This window comes from Miscanthus floridulus, chromosome 18 (genome assembly GCF_019320115.1).
Source record: "Miscanthus floridulus cultivar M001 chromosome 18, ASM1932011v1, whole genome shotgun sequence".
NCBI classification, from domain to species: domain Eukaryota; kingdom Viridiplantae; phylum Streptophyta; class Magnoliopsida; order Poales; family Poaceae; genus Miscanthus; species Miscanthus floridulus.
This window is the reverse complement of record NC_089597.1, coordinates 96,630,429-96,637,799: the sequence shown is the minus strand read 5'-3', so window position 1 is coordinate 96,637,799 and position 7,371 is coordinate 96,630,429. Positions and strand designations below refer to the sequence as shown.

At 45.0% G+C, this 7,371-nt stretch overlaps 1 long non-coding RNA gene across 1 annotated transcript; it reads left to right on the top strand.

Moving 5' to 3' along the window:
- Positions 1 to 6,401: 6,401 nt before the first annotated feature.
- On the top strand, positions 6,402 to 7,120 carry LOC136521978 (uncharacterized). Its single transcript, XR_010775736.1, has 2 exons — positions 6,402 to 6,639; positions 6,785 to 7,120. It is a non-coding gene; the product is annotated as an uncharacterized lncRNA (long non-coding RNA).
- Positions 7,121 to 7,371: the final 251 nt, after the last annotated feature.

The window sequence follows — 7,371 nt, the reverse complement described above, 5'->3', positions numbered from 1 at the left end:
CGTGTGCTTCACATAGGCATGCTGCTTGCACCCGCCTGCCTGCACGCCTGCGCCTGCTTCTCATGGGTGCTCGCGCTACGCCATGTCCGCGGCCACATTGTGTCCCGCGCCACTCCGTGTGTCCGCTCCATGTGCCGCGCTGCTCCATCTCGATCTGCGTCCGCATGGTTTCCCGTGCCTGCCACTCGCGCACCCTCCACATCCATGCACATGCAGGCGGGCCTAGCAGCTGCAGCAAGCTGCTGCTTATGGGTCCCATTGCAACATGTGCAATACTAGATCTAATTTTGCAACATCTAGATGAAATATTTGCAACATACGTCCGAAACAATTGAAACACTTGCAACATAGGTCTGAAACACGAGGAAAACACGTGTATAGCCATTGCAGAATATATGCAACATCCGAATGAAATACTTGCAACATAAGTGTGAAACGTATGTAACACCCAGATAAAACACGTGCAACATACGTCAGAAACAACTGAAACATTTAGAACAAACGGTTGCAACATACGTGCATAACCATTGCAACAAATGCAACATCCCGATCTACTTTTGCAACATCCACATCAAACACTTACAACATGCATATCAAACACCTGAAACACTTGAAACATACGCTTGCAAAATACACTTTTCAACACAACATCTTCTTGCTACTTGGGCGAATCAAGGCTCGTCGACTCGGAGCTCGATGCCACGGAGGTCGCTAGTGCGGAGCTCATTGGCGGCGCGGATCTAGGCAGCGTAGAGCTCGCCAGCAACACGCGGCTTGCCGGCGGCGGCGCGGGCATAGCTTAGCGACGACACGTAGATGTCGGTGGCGCGGAGCTTAGTAGGGCGGTTGAGACCTACGAAGAGGCTTGCGAGCTGTGGGCGGTGAGGAAGCTGATGGGGTGGTTGGTTTGGACAGAGGTTGCACGGAGGAGGGCGCTCGAAGGCACGGGAGCTAGTGGCAGCCGTGGAAGCTGTACGGGCGGCCATGGCACTCGGTGCCTGTGCTCTCAAGCAGAGCGAGAGTGAGAGGAGTGAGGGAGAGCAAATGCGAGAGGGAGAAAGGGTGCCGGCTCGGTCTCCACACTTGAGCGAACCCGAGGTGATGAGTGGGGGCGCGAATGGAGCATGGCGGCCATGCGTCGGGCATATTATGTTCTGGACATCCTTCCTCTCCCTGTTGCTTTGAATGGAGAGACGGAGGAGAGAGTCGAGATTAAACCGAAAAGGATATTTGTGTGATGGGTAAAATACGTGGACACTATGAGGCCACGTAGCGTCCGGCATCTGGATGCGGGACGGACGCCCACAGTGGAGCATTATCGATGAATATATCATTGAACTTTTTAAAAAATATATGGAATGCGAACGCACGTATAAGTTGCTCAGGATAAAGGTAAAAGTAACTGCGAGGACTACAAGATGCAGGCAAAGAAAAATTGATGAGCAATGGAAGGGCAACAAAATAAAAAATTGTTCACATAGACCTCCTTGCCAGAAAAAATTCAATAAAGACGATCTCCATGTCTAGCCGTGGCACCAGCCGTGGATTCATAACATGTCCATGCACATGCATCCAACATCTGAGATATCTATATTTTTTGCTGTTCACACAGGACTCGATGATCTGTTGCTGTTCTGCACATATGGTGACCAGATGATAGTGACCAGCAAACTCAATCCCCATTGCAAAGAAGTGAATTTGAGGTCATGTGTTCATTTCGCTGAAATTTGGCTTATGTTGATTTGTTGTGAGAGAAAAATATTGTTCGTTCGCTGAAAATTAAAGTACTGCTAAAGTAGTGCAGTAGAACAGTACGAGTGTTTATTTCCACGTAGTCAGTCCTAGCTCGAGGTCAAGGTCGTTACTGCCTTGCTGGTGCGCCATAGTGCAAAAGATGCTCGATCGGTACATGCACATATTCATTTCTGCATGATATGAAGACCTAATAATTTCGTACCGTGCTCGTTGACTCGTTTCTTTTGCCGGTCTTGCACGGTTTGATAGCAGCCAGCCCATCAGACTCAACGGAGGCCGACCTACGGTGCGCATGATCATGAAGCATGAACCAGAGTCACCAGGTCCGGTGAGGTTTCCACAGTAATACAGTGACATCCACAAACATATGTATACACTCACAACTACTAAGTCAGCAGATTACATAATACGAGAGGAGTCGAGAATTTAAACACGAATAAACTGGTTCCAGAGATTCCCTTCTCCCTTTCCCACACGCACGCGCCGGAGCCACGCCGGAGAGGAAGAAGATGGCGGCGGAGTTAGGGTCAGGGTTCTAGCGGGTTAGGAAAACTCATCTCCAGCGGCTCTAGAAGGGTGTTGGGGGCCGGCGGCCATGACACGACGGTGGTGGCGGGTTGAAAGGCGGCGAGCAAGGCGGCGGGGGGACAACTGGTTCGGCGGGGTTAGCAACAAGGGGTGTCACAGCGGTGCTCGTCGGCGAGCTGCTGTGGCTAAGGTGGGCGGGGTCGAGGGGTGGGGCGGGTTGCGGGTGGTGCGGTGAGACGACTCGCTGTCGGCCGCCAGTAGTGGAGGCGGGGGCAAGGGAGGGCGAGGACGAGGACGACACCAGCGAACTTCCGTGAGGTTAGGGGAGGGCGGGACAGAGCGACGGGGGCCGGAGGTGGGTGGTGCGACCGGTGGCGAGGCTACCGCTGGCCGGGTGCGGCGGGGGAGGAGGTGGGCATGGGGGAGGAAGGGAGCGTGGGGAGAAAGAAGGGCGCGTGGCGCGGGGATGAAGAGGGTCGCGTACTCCCTGAGCGGGCAACCGGTCGTAACCTATCTCTGTCAACAACAACAAAAGAACTCCGGCACACTACCCTTGGTGACTACCATTCCTGTGCTTGTTACGAGTCGATGTATGCATCATCATCCATCAAACTGTCCATTGAAGCTAAGTGATCATTTTTTCGAGACAATAAGATGGTAAACGGTTAGAGATGAGGTTGCAAGCCCATTATTTTTCCCTTTCGTTCCCTATAACTATTACAGCCTCCAAGATAGTAATAAACTTTCAGCAGCAAAACATATAGCGGGAATTCAAGGGAAGGCAGTCATCATTTTATTTACAAATACTAGCGGCCTGATTGCGTTGCCTGTCTCTATAAATAGAGCCAAATAGGTTTATGGATCAAGATGACCTGATTTTCAGAAAACTGAACAAAAATAGCAACCCATTTCTAAAAAAAGTTATAATTCACATGATTTTTCAAGCAAAATACAAATATGTACGCCTTCCTAGCGATTTGAAGCCATGAGCCTCACATGTCCTCTTCGTACCATTGCACTAAACACCCACTCGTAACTTGTAAGTGGTAGGAATATGGTGATATGATACCCTTTTATATTGATCTTTAAGAATCATATATTGAATCTTAATTTCAACCATCAAACGATTTCAAATAAAAAAAGTTTAGACTAAAAGGTTTTAATCTCATCAAGGACTAGAATTTTGACATAGGGATTGTCTTTATCCAATATCATTTAATTTTTTTTTGAATTTTAATCTCAAAATCTAATAATTTCAAATTAAATATTTAGGAATAAATATTTTCAAATAAAATCTTGTAAACTGCAAAGTTATTGATCGTGTTGACAACTATAACCTTAGCATAGATCACGTCAACATCTCGATTCAATTGAAATTCTGAATTAAGAAATCTGAGAGCATAAAATGAATTTTTAGGACTCAAAGTTACTTGAAATAAAAAATTTATCAACTACAAAGTTATTGATCATATTGATAACTAGAAAAATTGTATAGAACATATCAACATTTGAGGTGCTCAGCAAATTCTAGTTTTTGAATTTCAATATCTGAGAACTTATATCGACTTTATAGAGACTCTAAGTAACTTCAAATCAAAATTTTTAATTACATAGTTGTAGATCTCATTGAGCTCTATAATTTTGATATATAGTTCGTCTTCAAAAGACTTCATATGCAAAAAAATATGAATTTTTTAAGATAATTAATTGTACCGGTGGACCTCTTAAGCTAAGAACAAATCAGTTTATAGAGGTGATACTCTCAAAAGCCCGCCTATGTTACAACTTCACCAGGTCGAGAACACTCAATCCACTATATAAGAGAACTGAGAAATTTAAACTAGGTGATTACCCATAAGTTGCTACATGAATTTAGACAATAACTTTAGATGAATTATCTATAAAGGAAAGTTAGTAAAACCCGAAGATATCATATAGAAAAATAAAACTCAAAATAGATATTAAAATATGATGGCTTATTTTAGAATATATACCTACAAAATTCCATCCAATGTACACCATCAATGATAAGACAACCCCCCCCCCCCCCCCCCCCCCCCCCCCCAGCCCCCCTAATAATGCTGCAGTAGGCACATGAGAAAACTGATCAAATAAAGTAAACTATGTGTACCTAGAGGCAGGCTAGAGTGATAGAAACCTCAGGAAAAGCAATATCTAGTAGTTTGTAGATTCTTTAAGAGCCTCATCTTGTACTGCGATGGAACACCGCATAGTTCATAGATTCTTTAAGAGCCCCATCTTGTAGTACCCGTATTCCAACTCCGATGGAACACATGCGTGAATATCTCACATAATATCTAGTACTCCCTCCGTCCCAAAATAAGTGATATTTTAGATTTATCTTAAGTCAAACCATTTCAAGTTTGACCAAATTTATAGGAAAGAATATCAATATTTATGAAACCCAATGGGTAGAATATGAAAATATATTTCATGATAAATCTAACCATACTTATTTGGTATCATAAAAATTAGCAGTTTTTTTTATAAATTTGATCAAACTTAAAAAAAATTGGACTTAGAACAAAGCCATAACATCACTTATTTTGGAATGGAGAAAGTAGTAACTGGATTCTTTAAGAGCCGCGTCTTGTAGTACCTGTATTCCAACTCCGATGGAACACCACATGATGCATGAATATCTCGCATAATATCTAGCAGTTCCTAGATTGTTTAAGAGCCTCATCTTGTAGTACATGTATTCCATCTTGCATGTGGCAGTGTTTGGGTAGGACATGGATGCAACAGTTGTTCGCGTGGCAGTGCCTAAGCAATAAGCAGATGCGCCGCTGCATGAAGGCTCTCTTGTCTGTGAGATTACTTGGAGGCTTTTCTTCGTGATGGCGATGAGCCGATGAAATGACCTCCCTGGAGAAGCTTAGAAGAATATGAGGATGTTGGTGGTGGGAGAAGTAACTTATATAGACAACACTCAACCCGCTTCCCTCATCTACTACTACTAGCATGCATGCAGGCTCTACGGTTGCATAGCTAGCATTTAACACACATGGGTGGGAGAACAGTTTTAGGAAGACATTGGGTCGGGAGAGCTCCTCGAGTGCCATGTTTCATGCATAGTCCGTGGAAAAAAATACCCATGTGAGGATAGAGACTAGTAGTGAATGCTTTCACAAATAGACCACACAGGTTGAAACGGAGGCCACATGATCTAACGGATGGAAAAAGAAGTACCCATGTGAGGATAGAGACTAGTAGTGAATGCTTTCACAAATAGACTACGTACAAGATGAAACGGAGGCCACATGATCTAACGGCTGTAAAAATTTAGATGGCGTGGCTTAATGTGGATGCAACTTTATAACAATAAATGATTGCTAATGGTCTCTATCTATATAGGTATATAGGATAAGATCTCAAATTGCAGGTGAAGTGTGATGTGCGAGTAGATTGTGAAAATTACATAACCTTTACATGTAGGAACCAAATGTCAATGGGAAAAATTCTCCTTTGGCCCCTCTCTTCTTTCGGCGCTGCATCAGCGCATCACCCCATCCTGTTCGGCATGGTCTCGAGGGTGCTCGTGCTCGCCTGGTGCGGCGGTGCATTGCTAGTGTTTGGCTACAGGAATAAGCAGTGTTGCCACTACAGTATTTTGAGAGAGAAGATAAAGCCACGGCTGTAGCAGCAGCTGCTCCGAACAGCTTTATTGTTCTCAATATCCATTTCTGAGACGTGGTCATATAAAAAATAAGAGAATTGTCTTAAAAAACTATCTATAGATATTTAATTTGGAATTTGATATTCCGTGATTTTTTGAAGTTTAGATACAGGCATGTCTTAAATTCATGGGGTTAACAGATAGAAATTGATTCGATAGATCCCATGTTATCGCCGTGTCATGTTTCCTTGGTCAAATCGATCCGATACATCGGTTGCCTTTGCCGGTCTCGCACGGTTCAGCTAGCCATATGGCTTGACTGACCGGAGACCTACTCTGCAGTGCGCTTGCATTTGCCGGTGCAGTCGTCTTTCATATCAGAGGAAAGTTGCCAACCCACTGGCTTGTTGCTGGCCGTCACTCAAATTATTGGGTCTGCTTTCCAAACCAAGCAAACAAAACAAACAGAAAAGAAAAAATAAAGGGAAATCGCTGGCTCCGCTGCTATAAATATGGCCTCCAAGATCACAGAGCTTCAGCAAGCAGTTGCTAGTACTCCAACTCGCGGGAAGCCCGAGAGCCAAGCAGCTAGCTAAGCAGCCAAAGTGCGATGGCGTCCATCACCAAAACCGCCAGTCTCCTCGTGCTCACACTGTTCGTCATCTCCGCGGTGATCTTGCCCACCTCCGTATGCCATGGAGCCCGCGGCGTTGGTGGTTAGCTATTCTAAACTGATGCTCTCAGTTATTAAATATACTGTTAGTCCTGTAGCATCTGACAGTGGACTACATAGGTTGTCTACTCCTAGTAACTGATGAGAAACTAGGCATTTGACATGATTTCCAATTTCCCATGGTTAAGGTATCGGCGGCGGCGCTTTGGACCCCAACCGTCCTGCGTGCGTCGGGGCGTGCCCAGTTCGTGGGCGTCCCTACCTTCCCACTCCCCGTCACGGTGGCGGGCCTGGTGCCTCCTACCCTGAGACACCGCTTCCCCCATCGAACGGAGAGAAAACACATCACTGATGGCTGCCTCGGATCACGTGTCGTCCATCGTATGGTATGCAGTGCCCAAACGGATTGAGATAAAGATGGAACGATGCCCCGCGCATGACTGCATATTAGCTATGTCATGTACTTGTGCAGCTGTGCTTACATATAAAGTATGATGAATAAAACTGGAGTCGAATGGTGAAAATTTCTTCTGCTGGATGACATGAATAAGTGTGTGGACTGGTGGTGTGTGGATAATGATGGAAGACAGGGCTGGATGAGATCAAGAGGAAAAAAATTACTTTATTCGTTTGTTTTATCCTATCCATATACTAATGATCAACAAGCTTCTTCTTAAACTACCTACTACACCCCATAAATTCATTGGCTACCCAAATCTCTCCTCCCACTGCCATTCCTGTTGGGCCGAAGAAGACTAGGCCCCGTCCGGCTTGC